This window comes from Amblyomma maculatum, chromosome 4 (genome assembly GCF_055883805.1).
Source record: "Amblyomma maculatum isolate TAMU_Amacu chromosome 4, ASM5588380v1, whole genome shotgun sequence".
NCBI lineage: Eukaryota > Metazoa > Arthropoda > Arachnida > Ixodida > Ixodidae > Amblyomma > Amblyomma maculatum.
In genome coordinates, this window is record NC_139347.1 from 135,688,159 (window position 1) to 135,708,513 (window position 20,355).

The 20,355-nt window shown below is 47.4% G+C and overlaps 1 long non-coding RNA gene across 2 annotated transcripts; it reads right to left on the reverse strand.

Moving 5' to 3' along the window:
* Positions 1-16,286: 16,286 nt before the first annotated feature.
* Positions 16,287-20,032, reverse strand: LOC146192643 (uncharacterized). Of its 2 annotated transcripts, XR_014706772.1 has the most exons (4): positions 19,601-20,032; positions 19,358-19,518; positions 17,692-17,843; positions 16,287-16,468 (listed from the first exon to the last, which is right to left on the reverse strand). It is a non-coding gene; the product is annotated as an uncharacterized LOC146192643 (long non-coding RNA). The 2 variants fall into 2 exon arrangements; XR_014706771.1 differs by having other exon boundaries at positions 16,287-17,843; positions 19,601-20,024.
* Positions 20,033-20,355: the final 323 nt, after the last annotated feature.

Here is a 20,355-nt window from a genome sequence, read left to right on the forward strand (position 1 = left end):
TAATGCAGTGCTTTTTTTTGACGAAGAAAAGTGAACGCAGTTGAAGCCGGCTTAAGGTCTATTCACACTTGAGACTAGATGAGGACGCGCGACTACCAGTCACGCGACCAGAGGAACGGAGCTCGCCACTACCGATGTTCACACTTGCGACAGTCGCCTTCTCGTTTTGTTCTCGTTCCGAACGAGTTGGGAGTAGGAGAGCTGCTGGGCGATGACAGCGAACGTCGGTAGCAGCCGCTTGCCAGACACCTCAGCTTTTTCACGCGAGCCGGTGCGCATGCCGCGCTCTCGTGTTTCCAGGAGAACGCCGACGACGAATAGACGGTGTCAATATAAAATGTTGCACCTGCGTGAAAAAGCGTAAAAGTTCGTGGTACTAACCGGATAGTCTGAATATCTTTCCAATCTCCTCCCAGGCCATATATTCCTTCTCCCTGCATTTGAATTCCGGGTGCCGTTGGTTGAAAAGGTAGGTATTCTTTAATTGCATTGAGAAGGTGCTCGATCGAGTACTCCGGGACCTCGCTGATTGGTGAAATGGTTTGCGACTAGTAGTCGCGCGACTGGAAATTCGAGCAGTGTCCGATCGGCCCGCGGCAGTCGCTTTTCGACTGATGCGACCATTTGCGACTGTCGCTTTTCGACCAAAACGGTCGCGCGACCGCTGCTAGTAGCAAGTGTGACCGGGCCTTTAGGCCTCCGCTCTTGCGTCTACTTACTACCACGTGCAGAAAGCTACGCAACGCCTCGATAGATTTGCACTACCTATCTGCCTAACTTCTGAAACGTGGTCTTACACAAGGCATGTCCACCACAAGAAAGAAACACAAGGTTCATTCAGGCCGCGGCGACAATGCTTCCACGTAAACTAAAAGCAAGGCGTTTGATGCCTAGAGATATCAGTGCCCTTCAACGTAATTTATATTATGTTAATAATTCTGAGGCGTCGCTTAAGCGTCTATAACAGCCTGAGTCATTCTGGGACGTTCGCCCTTTAAAATATAAAAACCGTACGAGTTCGGGAGGTGGTGAAGTGTGGCCGTTCCTGGCCCTACGGGGCAGGGACGGTAGGTCAACGCCGCTTGCGGCGGGGGCTAGCCAGCCACCGATTTTTATCTGTTGTAGGCCGTCATTGCACCCACCACTGCTCTGTGGTGGACGACGGCTGTTGTAGCGGCGCGCGTCTTTCTCTCCCTCTTCCTTTTCCTTTCTTCTCTATTTTCTCTTGTGTCCGCACGAGCCCGACCCCCATCGAAACGCAGCCGCCGAGGTCGGGTTCGAACCATGGTACTCCGGCACAGTAGTCGACGCCCGACTACTGTGCCGGAGTACCCGGTTTCGAACCCGACCTCGGCGGCTGCGTTTCGATGGAGGCGAAACGAAGAGACGTCCATGTGCTATGCGGTCAGCGCACGTTTAAGATCCCCAGGTGGGGAAAATTACTCCGTACCCCTCTACTACGGCTCCTCTTTCTCTCTATCGACTTTCACTCCCACCTTCCTCCCTTCCCTTACGGGGCGGTTGAGGTGTCCACAGAAAACAAGAGACAGTTACCGCGCCTTTCCCTTCCCATAAATCAATAGGCAGCGGAGGTGGCTCAGCTACAGAGGTAGTAGCAGGCCCGTGCATTTTAACGCGACAGCGTTAAGGAGCTCGTGTCGCAGAAAAGCCGGTGTCGTCGGCGTCGGCGGCGTTGGCCGTGAGCGATACATCCCGGCATGCACTTCATAAATAAAAAGCAACTTCCAAGATGGGCTGGGTGGGAATCGAACCAGGGTCTCCGGAGTGTGAGACGGAGACGCTACCACTCAGCCACAAGTTCGAGGCACAGGCACGCCGATATGAAAAACAGCTGGCTCATAGGAGATGGGATGAGTGGTGCAGTCGTTTGGGCTCAGGAACGAATAACAAGGCCCTCTGGAGGACTTTCCATGGCATGGAAAAGAGGCGGCAGGTTAAAGATCATGCAGAAAGTATTAGACTCGCATTACAGCTTACACCAGAAGAGTTTGCAGATCAGGCTGCTGCCCTTTTCTTCCCGAACCACGCACATTATCCGGCGCCTTCACCGACAGTGGATGCGGTTGATAAAACAGGAATAACATTACCATTTACCAAATTGGAGTTATTGGCTGCTATAGAAGAAGCGAATGGTAAAACTGCGCCTGGACATGACGATATTCCTTATGAAGTATTCAAGAATTTAGAAGGAGCCGCAGTTGACGGCTTGTTGGATGTGGTAAATGAGGTATGGCAAGGAGGAGACATTCCACTCGGCTGGAAACACTCGGTGGTGGTAACAATACCAAAGGCTGGGAAACCTCCCACAAGTCTAGAATCTTTGCGGCCTATCTCGCTAACACCCACAATTTGCAAAATCTATGAAAAGATGATAGCCACCCGCCTGTCATGGTGGTTGGAAAGTAATAAAAAATACCATGCTCGACAAATTGGGTTCCGAACAAACCTTGGGACAGAAAATGGACTGGCTGTGCTCGCTGAAGAGGTCATACACGTGTCGCCTTATAGCCACCTAGTGCGCACTGTAGTGGCTACCGACATGGCGAAGGCATACGACAATGTGTTACATGCCAAGATTCTTAGCAACATGGAATGTATGGGCATTCCCTTGCAGGTCATAAAAGCAGTACATAATCTGCTTAAGGACAGGACGTTTTCTATCCGGATAAACGGAAAACAAATTGGCAATTACACCTCGAACAGAGGCGTGCCACAAGAGTCAGTGTTAGCACCTTTATTATTTAATATCGCACTGATCCCATTGGCGTGGAAATTAGCTAAAATACCAGAAGTGGGGTTCATGATATACGCAGATGATGTCACGATTTGGTCTGTTCATAAACAAATTGACAGACAGATTCGGCATCTGCAAGAGGCTTTAAATACCATAGATGAGTACGTGCAAAGTGCAGGCCTGGAACTATCACCTCAAAAGTCCAGTTACATTCATGTTGCCAACAAGAATGGAAGAAAACAATTGGCAACGCAAAGAGTCTCCCTAAAGATTGGAAATCAGGCACTGGAAGAGGTGGACGAGTTGAGAGTTCTTGGCCTAGAAATTCACAAATCCGGCAAAGGAACACAATGGCTTCATAAAGTGAAAAAAGTAGCTGCGACTTCCTTAAACTTGATAAAACGCATTTCGTCTAGGGGAGGAGGAGCTCGAGCGGACATGGCAAGACGTCTTGTACAATCAGTGTTACAGCCGAGGATACTATACCAGGCCCAATTCCAAAGACTCACGAGGCGGCAATGGGCAAAATTGGAAACAATAAATAGAAACGCAATGTGCACTATCACGGCCTTACCAAAACTTACCCCTATCCCTATTCTCCAAGAGTTTGCACAGATAAATACGTTGACAGAATTAATTGAGCAACGAGAGGCAACAAGGGATATGAAGCGAAAGTACGTTACGCCCATAGCATCCTTGTACAACGAAGTGGCAGTTCGAACACCACCAATGGCTGACCCCCCTCCTTGGGAATTCACTACTATCACGACAAACAAGACCACTCGGCTTCGTCGCAAAGAAAAGCTGGCATCTCGACCTCTGGTTGATGCACTTCCAGGTACCTTAATTGCATATACGGACGCATCAATTATAGAAAATGGCGGTAGAACAGCAGCTACTAGTCCAACACACAGCGAACTAAAGGTACATAAAGAATATCTTTTAGAATACCCGGACCCGCTTGTGATGGAACTCTATGCAATCCGCGATGCTATGGAGGCCATAAATAAAATAGATTCGATAACAGAAGCCCACATCTATACAGACTCCTTAGCCGCCATAAAACAACTAAAGAAAGTGACGAAGACGCTATTTGTTACCCAGGAAATCCACGCACTCAATAAAAAAACAAAGATAAGCATCCAGATATATTGGACACAAGACAATGCTGAGAACGCTGAGCAGAGAAAAGTTGACCACCTCACACACGAAGTTCCACACACTAATGCGCCCCCCACCAGGCTCCCATAGATGCCCGCTCCGCTGTTTCCATTTTAGCATCCTCTTTAAGGAAAAGTACACGTGCCCTCATTCCCCCGTGTACATTCCCACTCCCTCGTAACTTAACGAGATTGGAGGAGGTTTCCCTTAGAAGGATAAGAGCTGGGGCGGCCCTTACCCCGTCGGTAAAATGCCGATGGGAATCGCAAGCTGAAATCGGACCAACAACATGCCCAAAGTGTTCCACACCAGCTGCAGAAGTGGATGTTCGCCACCTGCTATGGACTTGTGCAGGGACAAGGGAATCAAGGACAAAGATTCTGCGCGAAGTGGGTCTAACCACAACAAGGGAAGATGACTTTTCTAAATGGCTCACCGACAACGCTAAGAGCGGGAGCCTGCTCCGGTTCCTCACGGAAAACCATTTACATGAGTTTATATAATATGTCTTATGGCAAGTTTGCGTACAAAAAAAAAAAAAGCGCTTCTAGTGAATGCGGTGTTGCCTTAGAAACTTGCCGTAGAACGTTATACTGCGGTGTATATCGGTAATTATGAGCATGTTACTTACAGAAGTCGCAGTTACACAGTAGCGAAGTACGTTTCCGCTACATTTCTTCTGCGCTCTGCGCACATGCAGAGCCATCTTGCGGCAAACACAGAACCCCTCCTCGCAATGTGCGAACACAGAAGAACCCGTCCTCGCAATGTGCGGCGCTGCCCCGACACGTGGCGCGCCACTCGCCCCTGACGTTTCGCCGTGCACCCTCATGGGTTGTAGAATCAAGCGTCTTTCCTTTCTTTAGATCACTATCTTCGCTCACCCGCTTCCTTCTCCCCTTCAGGCCGCGCGGGTGCCGGTGCGAGGATGCCCCAATACCCTTGCGTTTAGTTTTCTCGCTCTCCCCCCTTCCAACATCCAGCGTGCGTCACTCGAACAGTGGTGTTTAGGCGACGCGGCTCCTCTTTCCGCTCACAGCGCGATTGCTAGGTGCAGCGTCTGATGCCGGACGCCTCTGACGTGATCGCTGCGCGTAACGCTTCTGCTGGGAAAGCGTCCCCTGCGATATGTGCCGAGCTGCTTCCGAGGAATCATGCTTCTGCGTGGTGCTCCCAATCGAGATAGAGGACGATCCCATCAAGGCGTCAGCCCCACGATCGCGTCCGCCTTCATGGCGCGTCGCTGCCCGGCTTTCTCCCTCCGAGACACCGAGTTCTTTGGTTCGTTCCGCTTGCTCAGGCGCACGTTTCGTTGCCGCGCCGAACGCTGCGTTGCTCGGCGCTCACCGCGTGATTCGTGAGTGCAAAGTCCGACGCGGGGCGCCTCATCAGTGATTGCTGCGCCGTAGCGCATTGTCTTACACTCCTTGGCAGGTCGACGGGTGTTGTATTGCAGGGCCTTGTGCGCTCGCTCTTGAGACGCGTGTGATGGAAGCGGCGCCGTCTACCAGCGCCGGTAGCGCTGGGCGGTGCGAACGAGGTGCAATAACGCTATCGCGTTCCACTCTTGAAGGCGAAGCTTAAAGGTCCCCAGAAAGGGGTCACAAAGAAGGGTAAACAACGCCACAACACTGATAGTTATTGAACCACCCCATTCTCCCGCAAAAATTTTCGATCTAGCTTTTGCAACACCAGAGATATCGGCGATTAAAAATGACCCTTCCAATTTTCCCTCTCAACTCGTACGCCAAAGGGAGCCATAAAAAAACAAAGAATACAAGCAAGTTCAAAGCTCCGCCCAGACATACGTCACTTCGACGAACTTCCGGTTGCCGCGCGCTCGCTCGCTGGCGTACTCGCAGTACTCGCGCCAACCCGTCCTCGCTCGCACACGCCCGGTTAGTGTAACCGCGAACCCGTGGTTATCCTATGTTACACGGCGGACCAAACCATGGTTGCACCACTAACCGCGGTTACCGCAAACCGAGCTTGACGACCTCGGTTTGCGGCGTTAACCGAGGTTGTGACGGCGTCTGTTGACGGAAGCTACTCGTCGGCGCCCGAGTGCGCGAAACGTACGAGCGGGTCTGCTTCACAAAGTTATTCAGTTGCCCACTGTATCACGTTTAAAGATCGATGTATAGATTATGGTGCCGCCCGACGTCTTCGATTACGGCCGACAGCGCAGCGACTGCGTACTGAAGCCTTGTCTTGCCTACAGTAGCGTTTGAACGGCTTGTTGCTGAGCAGAACGTCAAAAAATACGCGGCCTTAGCTATGAAAGTACACGAGTTTGCAACGCTTGCAGCACGGGATGCCGCGAGCAGGCTGAGGTACGTTACACAATTACCGCGGGGGTGGAACGTGCGAGCGCGGCGAACGCCGGCGCCGTGCGTGACCGTCCCTAGTCGTCGCTAGGCCTACATTGTTTCGCTTCGAAGCCGCGGCGGTCGATGCTTTGGAACATGATCAACGCTGTCGTAAATCGTCTACTTATGAAACTGCCTTATAGTCATTCCTATCCTGCCATAGTAAAATGATTATAGGATTAACTCTGCCGACGCATTAATCGCAGAGCTAGTACGAGCAGATCGGATCAGCCGAAATGCACCAGCGGCAGCTGGCTTGAGCAGAAACTAGCCTGTATCACGGCTGTCGCTCTTACCAGCAATTTGCTGCTGGTCAGCGATCCTCACGAGGGCTTCATACTTGATATTCGGCTCAGTATTCCAGACGCCAACAAATTTTAGTACGCTTTATTTCGGACATCGGTGCTAACGATCCGCCGTGTCGTTCGCGAACGGTATGCGGGAGGAGGGGCCACAACGGCGGTGTTTACGGCGGTCGAGGAGGCGCTGCCATCGTGCGGTGCTTGACCGTGCTGTTGACGCCTCGTCGGACGACACTCCGATACTCCTGAAACTACGTTATATAAATAAGATATTTGTAAATGCAGCTTCCTTCTGCCGATCCCTGCGTCGCTTCGGTTGTTGCACTTAATGGGCAATGGCCACCTAACCGATAAGGGCGGCGAGCTGTGTAACAGCCCGCACAGAGTTCGAGCAGCGCACGAGCAGACGACTTTCGCAGCTACCGGAAGTGTGTCCGTGACGTCATGGTTGCAGCGACTGCAGCGAATGGCAGCTTCTAGCAAGCCTTGCCAGCCAACCGACCCGTGACGTCACGGGACTAGGAAATAGTAAAGCCCGGAAATAGTTCCATGCGACACCGCCAAGCGACAATCTCTCTGCCCGCGAATTTCAAAAAACGCTGTTTTTAAAAATTAATAATAAATCGCTGGCTTTGTTCCAAGGAGTTATACTTTGCGTTAATGCTCAAAAGGATGTGTTCTACACACTGAACACATTTATCAGTGGTTTCTTGGGGGCCGTTTCGTAGACCTTTAAGCGTCCTCCAAATTTTCGTTTCCTTCTTTCTACAGCCACAACAACAGCAACAAACTGTTCTTTGACCTAAACGTAACTATTTTCCTGCCCGACTGTTTATGAATTGTTGGTTGGTTGGTTGGTTGGTTTGGGGGGTTTAACGTCCCAAAGCGACTCAGGCTATGAGAGACGCCATAGTGGAGGACTGCGGAAATTTCGACCACCTGAAGTTCTTTAACGTGCGCTGACATCGCACAGCACACGGGCGCCTTGCTTTTCGTCTCCACCGAAAAGCGGCCGCCGAGGTCGGGATTCGATCCAGCGTCCTTGGGCACAGTAGTCGAGCGCCGTAACCACTGCACCATCCCGGCGGGTATTTTCATGCCTGGATTCGATCCCGCGTCCTTGGGCATAGTAGTTGAGCGCCGTAACCACTGCACCACCCCGGCGGGTATTTTTATTAATTCTGCCGACTAGGTTTGCTGTCATTATCCAGCTCATGAGGCCTCTCATATAACAGTGATTTATTAAAATGGACAAATACTCCTTTGATTAGATGCCTTCGAGTTTTAAATATCAAAGGTGGTGGAACTTCTTTTGCATGTTAGGACGCTGAAGGTCAACTTGAAATAAATTGTTGAAAGGAGGGTTTCTAGCAGCCCGTCATAAAGACCAATAAAAGATATGTAGCACTCCTAATTGAAGGGAGTGTTTCAGCCATAGTTCCGAAGAATAGTCGGTTCTCGCGCTGAAAGTAGCAGGCGGCCATTATAAGAGCCGGAAGTGATTTTGAAATGGGCATAATCGGGCCCTCGGACGCTCTAGTTATAACATACTGTCGGCTTGTTTTTGCAGGAATCTCCGAGGCTTGTTTTTGCAGGAATCTCCGAGTATGTAGGGGTTTATTAGGGTACTATGCGAGTTGTGAGCGTCGATCGTATCAATTTTCAGCACTGCGAACCAAAGCCGAACATCAGCAAGCAGCATAGTGTGGTTTGCCGTATCTATCCCGCACTTCTGAAACGTTTACGATCCACGCGTTTGTTCTACGATGCGCGCGTTTACGCCCCTGACGGCTGCATACTGTTTCGGTATTATAATGACAGCAATCATGAAAACCTCACCAAACCAGGCATAAGCCTCAAACACTACAATGCAAGCCGTCGCGGGCCGTTCGCGAACAATGAGCCCGGGTTGAGAACCCATCTCGAGCGCTTGTTTCTATGTTGGTAATATGACCAACTCCACGACAAGCCGCCAGGTGCACGCGCCGTCTGCTACGCACCTTTGATACAATTGTAACTAATGAAATGCTTTCCTGCGAAGTATGAAACTTTATCTGGAATAGTTGGACTCATCGATCGCATTGCAGTCAAAATAAAGTTTGGTTTCAGGTGACCTTACCCTGGCGCAGTATGTGCTACCGTATACACTAACTCTCAGACCTGAACAGGCATTGCTTTATATGGTATCGAAACTCCCCTGATGGGGCTGGGACAGGTAGGTTACTGCCGCCTCTTCGAATTTTTATATGTTGTAGGCCGTCATTGCACCCGCCACCTCTTCGGTGGTGGATGACGGCTGTTGCGGCTCGCGTCTTTCTCTCCCTCTTCCTTTTCTTTCTTCTCTATTTTCTCTTCTGTCTGCATGAGGCAGCGGAGGTGGTTTAGCTACAGAGCCAGTAGCAGGCCCGTGCATTTTCTTTTCCTTCTCCCTATGCAGCCACAAAAACAACAATTGCTTTATAAAGTTGTGTGCTTTAAGTGTCAAATGGAGTCGTGTGATTTATTGCCGCTTATTTCACAGGTTCCGGGCGATGTCCGAGTGATCGCTTCTCGGGGCAGATGGTTGCGCTCATTTGTTTTCGATGTACTTCTGCTGCCGGCTGAACTCCAAAACACCTCTGCTCTGTCCGTCGAGCGTGCGTAGGATGCAATGTATAACAATATTCTTGATTTCTATGCGTAAATAAATACGCTGATGAAAATTTTGTCGCACTGTGGATTTTGTCCCCAATCCTTTTTGTCCACATTGTTGTTGATGACGAGCCGGTATTAGATTGGCAGCAACTTGTGTAAACTAGGCAGACCACGAAAAAACACTGGCATACGATTGCCCAAATACAGTTATTTCTTTCCATCAGTAATTCTGCTGCCCTTTCAGCACGCTAATGCAGGGCTCTGTTAAAAGCACCACTGTAAAATACTGCATTAGGCGGTGCCAAGCTGATCCCATTTTGGCTAGATAGAATGCGTTCACCATGCGTTATGAGCAGAATTTTAAATGCGTAGAACTTGACAGTGGGTTTCTGCAGCTATCGACAAATGCACTCGATAGCTCTGCATACTTTACCGAGCTATGCATTTTTGGACACAGAAGGCCGATTATTCTGTTACTGTTATCAATACATACTTCATCGCACTTGACCGAAAAGCGAGAGTTTCATCTTGCTAGCTGCCATTTTTGGCAGTAGTTTCGCCCCTAGCCTCTTTCTTTGTCTGCAAACATATTTTAAAGCGAAATCTTCTTTTAGAATATGGTGACATTCTTGTCGGTCTATTGGATATGTCCCTCCAGTGCGTCCGCGCCATAAAATTCAACGTCGCGAAGCGATTTCGCTCTGAGAGACGCCGCAGTGATGAGCTATGGACATTTCGACCACCTGGCGTTCTGTAACGTGCTATGACTTCGCGCAGCACACGGACACCTTGCTTTTCGCCTTTATCGAAGTGCGCCCACCACGGTCGAGATTGATCTCCACCGAGAATCCATCCGAATCTTTCTACTGTCCTACAGCCAAGAAAGCGAACCACTGCTACATGCCGGCCTCATGGGAAACCGATCTTTTCCTCCTCCTCTACCGTGAGGACAATAGTAACGATGAGAATGAAGGGGCAGTTAATGTAATGAATAGGATTGGTTGCGAGGTTCCCCCTCCCCCTCCCCCCAATTCTAACTGGTGGGCAATCAAATTTCCGAAAGCACTGCATGATTCTGTAGAGGAGAAATGGGAAATTCTTAGCGCTGCTGCTGCACATGGTACCTTGTCGAACACAATCGGGCTTCCTTTGAACACATTAAAGTTCACCGGCGTGCTATAATCGGTTTACAGAAAAGGAAAGGCGCATGAACCTCGCTGACACATCTCGCGGACAAATTTCGCCGATGCGAGATTTACGCCTTGAGGCTAGAATGGCATTCGCCTTAAAAATGGGGAAGGGGGTAAAAGGGTGGCAGTTCCTGGCCCTACGGCGCTGGGACGGTAGTTCAACGCCGCTTGCGGCGGGGTCAAGCCAGCCACTGATTTTTATTTGTTGTAGGCCGTCATTGCACCCGCCCGCTTCGGTGGTGGTGGACGACGTCTCTCCTTCTTATTTTTTCTTTCTTGTCTATTTTTCTCTTCTGTCCGCACGAGGAGGCCGAAGTTGGCCGAGGCAACGCGTTGGCCGAGGTGGCTCAGCTACAGAGCCAGTAGCAGGCCCGTGCATTTTCGTTTCTTTCTTTCTTCGGAAAAAACACGGCGCGTTATACTTTTGGGTGGACACCACAGAGTGATGGACACCTGATCAAGTCAAAGGTCATGTCAAGTTTTCTGATTATTTTCTTCTAAATAAAAGATTGTTTTATAAGAACAAAATTCCGAGAACACAGCAGATTCTGCACCGGAGAAATGCGTAAGTCCGAGCATTGCTGCGTTGTCCGCGAGATGTGTCAACGGGATTCCACGAGTGACATATACTGCGCTTTTCCTTTCCTGTAAACCGATTATAGAACGATGGCGAAATTTTATGCGCTCTACGGAACTATGGTTGTACTCGACAAGGGGCGCGCGATGTACCGTGTGCAGCAGCAATGCTCAGGCCTTCGTTTTTCTGCTGTGTAAATTCCACAGTGCTCAAAAAAGTTTTTAACGCCAAAGCACTGTATGGCTATGTAGATGGTTTTATCATGGGTGCGATCTTGTCGAAGCTCTGAGGGAGGAACTAATCAGTATGTCGGGAAAAGAATGGTACTTGGTACTATCGCATGGAGCGTCAAGGAAAAGTGCGCAAGTGAAAGAATGGTTGATGTGGGCTCATTATCTAATTTGGCATTTAGGTGTATAATTGGGGGCCAAAATGGCCGCCAGCCAACTTCTGGTCATGGGTCTCAGTGTAGAAATGCGAAAGCCCAGACCATGCTGCTGCAAACGGTACATACATCGCTCAACCGTTGTCGAACCGTATCAGCTTTCTGTTTCCCTTGGTAATGTTTAGTTTTGGTCTGGTTTGGTGATCTTCCACTCGGTCTAGAATCATCTGGAGCTTCTCGTTGCACTGAATGATTTCCAGAATCTGTTTCACGTGAAATTAAGGACCATAAGGAACAAAAATAACAAGAAATGCTGCTGTTATGAGAGCAGCTGATCGTGCCTTGGAAGCGTTTGCAGGCGATATGAATGCTTCGTTGTCTCGTTCTGTTCGCTCAATATAACATATATCAGCTACAGTTCGCCGATGTCAATAAGTAGCCGCTAATAAACTTTTCAGTTTGAGATAGTGTCTTTGAGTCTGAAAGTATCTACAGTCTTGTTAAAGGGGTCGTGAAACGAAAATGTAGCAGCCCAGTTGCAATTTTCCTTGCTTCAGTAAACATTAGGTATGCCTATTCCAAAATATCTCGTCGAAATATTGCTTCTGCATTTAATAATACCATTCTGAAATCAAAGCATTTTTGCGTTCCTGAAGAGACCATGCGACCCTGTAGGCCGGAATTAGAAGTACTCGCCTACGTCATGTTTAGCCTTTTGGAAACGCAGATATAATCATTATTTCCCATACAATAGTAGGTTGCTGTTAAAGTTAGCAAATAAAAATACATTATATCAATTATTCGCTCACGCAAACGCATTTCTTCAACAATACTGTCACGTGACGCGCGGTCGGCGGCGGCGGCGGAGCAGGACGGGTGGTAAAGCTCACTTTACGGGTGGTGTCTGCTTCTCGCTGCGCTCTGGAACAGAGCGAGAGGTGACGCTCAAGTTCAGATTTTCGGTAACGACGGCTATACCTCGCTCCGCCGGGTACTCCAAATGACAATGGTTCCAATCTAATTTGTTGTTGTTATTTTCTTTTTCTTTTTGTGAACATTCGTGATGGAGCACAACGTCTTGAGCAGTCTCATACCACCGGTACAACTTGGTTGTGCGGCCGCTGCTGTAATTTTTTTAAGTATTATTATTCCCGGCGTCATTAAAGATACGATCTAAATATGGTTCCAGGTCAAAGAAATCGACAAGTGTGTTCAATCCGAGTGGTGGGTGGAGTGTTTCAGGAGCGGGCGCCGCGGCGCGTACTCGTATAGTTGCTCGCCTCCGCGCTGCATCACTGAGAATAGCGTGTCGAGCTTCGCTTCCTTTATTTCGGCCGGATGACCTGAACTATGGCACTACACGGAAAGCCGGAAACCGAAAAAAAAAAAAAAGGTTGCTACAATGTACTTGGGTGGCCCTTTCACCCTACGCGTTGTCGCAGCTTTGCTCCCCCACCTTCCCGACGCCTCTCTCGTAACCTTTCTCAAAAAAAAAAAAAAAAAAAAAAAAGAGGAAGCATACTTCCTACAACGTCTACAGTGCTCAGACTTCGCCTATTTTTCCTGTCACCGTTAGGTTCTGGGTTTAGGCGTGTTGTGCGTGTTTGAGTGCTCGATATGCCAACCGTGTACGTCGCGATCGATTGCAGCACGGCTTCTCCGAGTGGAAGTAACGTTCGCTTTCACAAGTTTTGGCACACCGATTGGGTTCATGTGTTCGTACTACTTTCTACTGGAAGTCCTAAATGAACCTCGGCGTCATTCGAAGCTCGGCATGGACCGGAAACGAAGAAAGCTCACCTCAAACGATGCGTCGTACCGACGCAAAACCGCTGGCCCAGTGCATTGGCAAAAAAAAGTGTAGGTCGCGTGATAAAGGCAGTAAACGTAGTTGCGATTTGTAGCCTTACAGATATGCTTATTTGAGAACTACTCGACTCGCAGAAGCCACCAGTTCTATTTGATTGTTTCCTGCCAGATTGCCCTCATAGCAGTAATATGCGCATTTTGGATTTTTTTTTTTATTTTGAGCGATACCGTGAGGCCAGCACAACAGGTGCCCCTACCAGCATATCGTACCACCCAGAACAGGCCCCTTGGTTCCACTTCGATCACGTTCTTTCCACAGCACTCATCTAGCCCCATAGAACCTGATGAAGACTCCAAAGAGGAGGATCATGTTGAGCAGAGCTCAGAATCCTTCACATCATTTAAAAGACATATCTAGGGTAAAAATTGTTCACCTCAAAAGCTCATACGCCCCATGTCCTTGCATTACGATGGTGTGATTACCAGATCAACCATCCAGGAGAAATGCATTCACGCAAGTGTTATTGATTGGAAAGGCGGATAGATTGGCTTAAAAGTTTAATATCTGACCTGCTACAGAAAGAGAAGAACAAAGAGGGTCGTGACTTGATTAAAATATATGCAGAATCCTTCACATCATTTAAAAGACATTTCTAGGGTAAAAATTGTTCACCTCAAAAGCTCATACGCCCCATGTCCTTGCATTACGATGGTGTGATTACCAGATCAACCATCCAGGAGAAATGCACTCACACAAGTTTTATTGATTGGAAAGGCGGATAGATTGGCTTAAAAGTTTAATATCTGACCTGCTACAGAAAGAGAAGAACAAAGAGGGTCATGACTTGATTAAAATATATACAGGAATAGTAACTTGCACCACAGTCACGAGTCAAGTCCTGTGTCATGCAAGAAGCAGCAGAAAGCCTGCACAGCCTGTAGAGCTTTCCATTTCTGGCCAACCGGCCAATAAGTCCTCTGAGAGAGGCCTGTTGCCAAAACACTTCAAAGAAGTAACTCGAGTTATTGTTTTGCACGCATATACTGGGACACACCACTAGTACACGCTCCAGAGTCTCCGTAATGTCACATGTGGAACATTCTGGGCAGTCCGCCTGTCCAATTAAGTATAAATATTTGTGTGTGAAACCACATTTAGATGGTCTATGGAGAAAGCATGCATAATGGCATATAATTGGCAAGTGGGTATGGATCCACTAAAGCACTACCTTGTGGCCTTGAGGACAAGTAGATATAAGGAACTCAGTGATGTGTAGTGCCAAAGAGTGGTAAGGGTGTGGTGTTGAAAATTTCCAAAAATTTGTAATGCAGGCTTTGAAACTGTGAATTCACACCACTTCTAAAGTGGTTTCCCAGAGATGTGGAAAGCCTCTTACCAAGGGGCCACAAGCTCAGCAGAGGTTTGTGGAGAATTATGCCCTTAAAAAAAAGATGAGTCATGTTCTGAGCGGCATCACCACAATTGTAGGCGACGCTTGCGGTGATACAGATCTGTGTATACATGGATAGAGTTGTAATATTCTCACCAGATGTATGTCAGATTAAGTTGCTTGAATCTACTAATTGATATCTTGGATTTCTCCAGTATCCCGAGAACATGCAAACGCACCAAAGGTTGAGTCATTACACACAGAGGTTGGGTGGGGTGGTATGGGAAGTCGTAGCGTGATAGCATTTGTAATTAATGGCAGCGGAGTGTACGTGAAAAACTGCTGTTCAGCTGCTCATCATCAGTGGGTGGCAATGGTGTTGTGCAAGTAGTCGTAAATACACACAAAGTGGTTCGTGTGACAATTATGTAGATATTGGGCAGGCACGTGACATTCTGAAGTAACAGCACAAAACGTGGATGGGAGCACAAGACGAGAAGACGACACAATGTCTCATCGTCTTCTCGTCTTGTGCTCCCGTCCACATTTTGCGCTGTTACCTCAGGATGGAAAACCAACAAGCCCAACCTGCTATTCTGGCTAACATGCCATTGTTTGAGGTGCATTGTGGCAGCCAAGGTTTATCCCAAGCACCTGCACTTCTATGTACATGTTAAAGAGTACTGGAAGTGGTGCTCATATGGGTGTGTACCATTTTCCTGGCTCGGGCAATCAGATTGCAGGCGGGCTAGCACACACAGCCCAAAGCACATGTAGTAGAAGTTTGGACTGTCGAACCGCGAAGTCTTCAGTTCAATTCCTTCCCTTATATTTTTCAATTTGTATGAGTATCATACAGTCTGTGCTTGTATGGTTAAATTGCGAGGGTGTACATATCACCTGCGCTCCTGACCAACCTCACTCTGCATAAGTATTCACCAAGCAGTTTTCGTTCCATCAAAAGGCTTTCACAATATTCAGCGACACAAGCAGCTACTCAGACAGCATCAGTGTAGCATTCTTGGAGCTTCGCAAATCTGTGGATACATTGTTTACTAGCAAAACATGCACGGTATGTAGATATGTGTACTAGGACGCATAAGATGCCGTGACAATGTGGACTGCCCTTACGTCTACAGCTGCCCTTTAATCCTGTTACATTCTAGCCTGCAGTGAATTCAGCAGCAAGGTTTCACAATTAAATCATCCCAACTTTATATTTCTAGACTTGACCCCAGCACCGACAAAGTTCATTGTATTACCAGCATTTTGGTGGCATATTCAACCAGCAGGCCAATTAACTCAACGTCATGCAGGTTCTAGTGCAGATGTTTTCATGCAAACTACGGGTATCATCAACGAAGGAGGCTTTACTATACATACCTTTTCAGCACGCTGTTTTATGACTGGTTAAAGTCTGGTACATTTCAAAGTATAAGGCACATATTATTGTATGCATGTCTACAGATTGCAGATTATGCTGGCTTGCTTCTGAATGAGACTGCAAAATGCTGAAAATAGTGGCCACCTTTCAAAGCAGCTTTTGCAGAAAACGGTTTGATTTTTCTATTCCCCATGAGCCACTATTTTTCGAGGCCGTGTAAAGGTGAACGCGGCAACTAGAAAATCTAGGTTTGTCAGTGCCACAAGGACCACCACTTTGTAGTACATTTGGGCATTATCTAATGTTACCAAATGAGTGTTAGAGACATGTTGCTTTCAAAATAATTTATTGGTTAGCCGCAGGTTCATCAGCACATACAAAATTTTTAGGCTAGAAGGAAGTTGACCTAGAGCAAGACATCTTTTATTCACGCTTCTTTGCTGTCTTCCTCTCTCCTAAATATACAAATGTGTATATACAGCTTCACAATCATGATGTGTTGAGGTCAGTGCTAAATAAAAAAAAAATGCATCCAACAAAGGTATAGTTAGAGAATGAGTACACAAAATTCATTCTAAGTGAGCCTATATATGTCTTGTAGATTCCAATGGAAGGCAAGTATAGCAGGGGGCAGCAGAAACTCAGGCAGGCAGATAAAAAGTTTGCGGGGATCAGATGGATGCAGCTGACAGAGGATCGGGTTATTTGGATAGATATGGGAGAGACATCTATACAAGCAGGTATATACACAACTGCACAATTATGATGCATTTGCGGTCAGTGCTAAAAAAAATTCCACCCATCAACGGTATAGGTGGGGAGTGAGCACACAAAATTCATTCTAAGTGAGCCTATATATGTCTTGTAGATTCCAGGGGAAGGCAAGCGTAGCAGGGGGCGGCAGAAATTCGGGCAGACAGATGAGATTAGGAAGTCTGCGGGGATCATATGGATGCAGCTGATGTATCTGCGGTCAGTTCCAAAAGAAGAAAAATTCTACCCATCAAAGGTAAAGGAAGGGAGTGAGTACACAAAATTCATTCTAAGTGAGCCTATATATGTCTTTTAGATTCCAAGGGAAGGCAAGTTTAGCAGGGGGCGGCAGAAACTCGGGCAAGCAGATGAAATTAGGAAGTTTGCGAGAATCATGCACCTGGCACAGGATCGGGTTATTCGGATGGATATGGGAGAAGCATTTGCCCAGCAGTGGGTGCAGTCAGGCTAGTGATATCAACAAGACTAACAACTGGATGAGTTGGTACTGATTCATCTTAAAACCAGCCAGAAGACGAAACACGTGAGAGGAGCACAAGACAAAGTTTGACTAACAACTGAAATGTTACTGAAGGAAAGAGGCAAAAGAAGATTCGCACAGAAATGCACGTGCACGAAAAACCCCCAAAGCAGTGAAAGCGTGGAAAGCAGAAAGGGTCTAAAAAATCAAAATCTAAAAAAAAAGCAAATTCCTTATGGTCAAGAACCACTCGTTACAAAAGGGAAGCCACAGATCCAAGTCCAAAGGCACACTATACTGCAAAGGCTAAGGACGTGTGTGTGGCTAAGAAATCGGTCAACAGTCTTTCGGGGCCTTTTTTACATGTGCATCTCTGTGCAAGTCTTCTTTTGCCTCTATCCTTTAGTAAAATTCCAGTTATTAGTCCAGCTGTCCTGCAATTCTCTCTTCTCATATTTTCCAGCTTGTTTCAGAATGAATAAGGTGATGACTCTACAAACCTTGCACAAACTGGAAACCAGTGTAACTGTCAGATGGAAACCTTTCCCTTATTTGGCTTGCATTACAAATAGGGAGGACTTTACTGTGATGTCTGCCGAGGCACCCCCAAAGCCAGTGCGCAAGCTGGCTGTAGCAGATGTAGTGGTGCCTCCTGTTGACAAGAGAAAAAGCAATATTCACTTTTCAGCATAGCAAAATGAAAATATGATTTAGGTCTTTTACAAATTTGAAAGTTATTCATGCATCTGTACAATTAATTCCCATCTAACAGAAGCTGTACAGTGTAACTTTCACTGTCAATTTATTCTCCCTGGAAGTATGGCAAACTTTGAATTCTGCTGCAGGTGATTGAGAGAGAATGAGACCCACCCAATATTAGAACTCCAGTGCAATCACAATTTGCTACTGCAGCAAAATAATGCCTGAAGGCAATGCAGCTTTTGACTGAAAAAACCTGGTAGTCGTCTTACACCCTCTATACTAGTGTTGTGGCCGATGTCAATGTCCACGCTGATATCATCCGCATAGCACGAAGATGTTAAGTATGCGACTTATGCATTAAGCAGCTCTGTGCATGGAGTCATTCTATTCGAAGGAGCCATAAACTACAAGTGCACTTCTGTCAACAGCTCTCCGTTGTTTTCCCACAACACGGCACGTGCCAAACTTTCTGCAAGTGCCGCAAAACTACTCTATAACTTCATTTGCTAACTGTAAAATTTCCTACACTTACTCAAACTGTGGAAGTTTCGGTGTACTGGCCTTTGGGAGAACGTCTTTCTTTTTTTTTTTTTTGGTTGTTACATTTCAGCACATGTAAAATGTCAGTGTCAAAGCATTTTGGAGAGGTTTACTGTGTGCAGGTGTTGATGATGGTATCAGTGAAGTCAATTTTTTTAATTATATTTGCACACTATACAACACTCACCTAATGCAAGTGGGTAAAAAAAAAAACTAGCAAATAAAACTTTGAGTGCTGGTATGGTGATTGTTCTGGCAGCAAGTGGGGACAGGCTATAACAAGAGTTGTCGGGCTAGTTAGTGATCGTCTGCAGAAGCCAGTCCTGCTCTGTGTGTTTTTCTTTTCTGAGTTGTTTTTTAGTGCATTTTCCCACAGCTTCCGCAGGAGACAGGCTACTAGCACAGAGTCCTCCGAAATGAGATTGCTTTTGTACTTATTTACTGCATGTCTTGTGGCATTCCTTATGTATTTATGTTTTGAAGTGCTGCACTTGCTGAAGGTCATAACTGGCTAATAAAACAAGCAAATTTGTCCGGACAGCGTCCCCCCCCCCCTCGTTACTTCACATCAATGTGCATGCCCTTTCCATTTAGCAAGTTCACACTATCAGATGATGCGTGTTTTCTCATTTACTCGTGCATGGAATTAAGCAAACCAGTAATTTGCATGGTGAAACGTCATGCTCATGCGCTTCTACGAAAACAAGAAAAATATGAAAACCAGCGATGTGTTCGCGCTAACGTGGCGCAATATCAACACTGTAGACAGTGTAGATGATCGCAGGTAAGTAACGTTAAAGGGGAAGCTTTATTTTATTAACACTGCCTTCCGCAATAGATTTCATTACAGCATTTCTTGCTCGAGAAAATGAAAAACAGGTGCCGCTTGTTCAAGTTATGTCGCCTTTCGCTCAAGGTTCTTACCTTGTGTTCTCGACTAGCAGTCCATGATCAAGAAGCATTTGGAGTAAATGCGGATGATCTGTAACACCCAGACGGCTGCTTCAGCTACGTAGTCGCCGCCGGGATCTCGCCAGATGCTCTCAAGAGCAGTCGGCATCGGCACGCACCGCCCGCAGCTGCACCTGTTCGAAAGCTTCGGTTAGCGATTGCGCACTCTCGCAACGGTCAAACGTAGGCTAGGCTGCAAGACTCGGACATACATACCAATGCGTAGTTCCGAAACGGCTGGGATCGGGAGGCTGACGGTCGGGGCTTCTGCAAGCCGGAGTTGTGCCGCGGTTACCGCGGCCTCTCGACACAAGTGTTACTGTACCGGTCGCTCGCAGGGTCCATCTTCGCCGACCTGGCACCCGAAAAGTTGCGTCGGCGTAAGGCTCAAAGCCCACGATGTAACCATGTTTTAACAGTAGCGACTATATTCTAGTTCACTATAGCAGCACAGCGACGCTGGAACCCAGGAAGGAACCTAGGCGTCGGCCATATTAAAAAACCCTGTGTGAGCGTAGAGTAGGGCACAATTAGAACCTCTAAAATACACCGAGCTTGGTCAACTTTGGCTCAGCAGGCTCCGGCAACGGGAGCTTCTCATTGGCTTAGCGCTATGACGTACTCTGTTGAGTTGAGGAGGACGCGCGCTAGGAAACCAAAATTCTGTTTTTGTCGCTATTAAATCAACGCGGGCGATGAAACGAATCGAGGTATATTATATGATGCAGGACAAGGATTCCATTTAACTAAGCCGTGCAAAATTTCCGGAAAACGTTTCACGACCCCTTTAAGAGAGCGGCCAAGTGGCAGACGACACGTGCCGCAATAATGGGGTACTACTGGTCAGGGTGGAAATTCGTGCCAGTCGGTATTTGTCCCTAACGTAGAGCTCAAAAACAGGGCGACGGACAAATGAGATACACACACACCTCCATGAAACCGGTTGTAGCGCGAATTTTGAGGACGTTGCT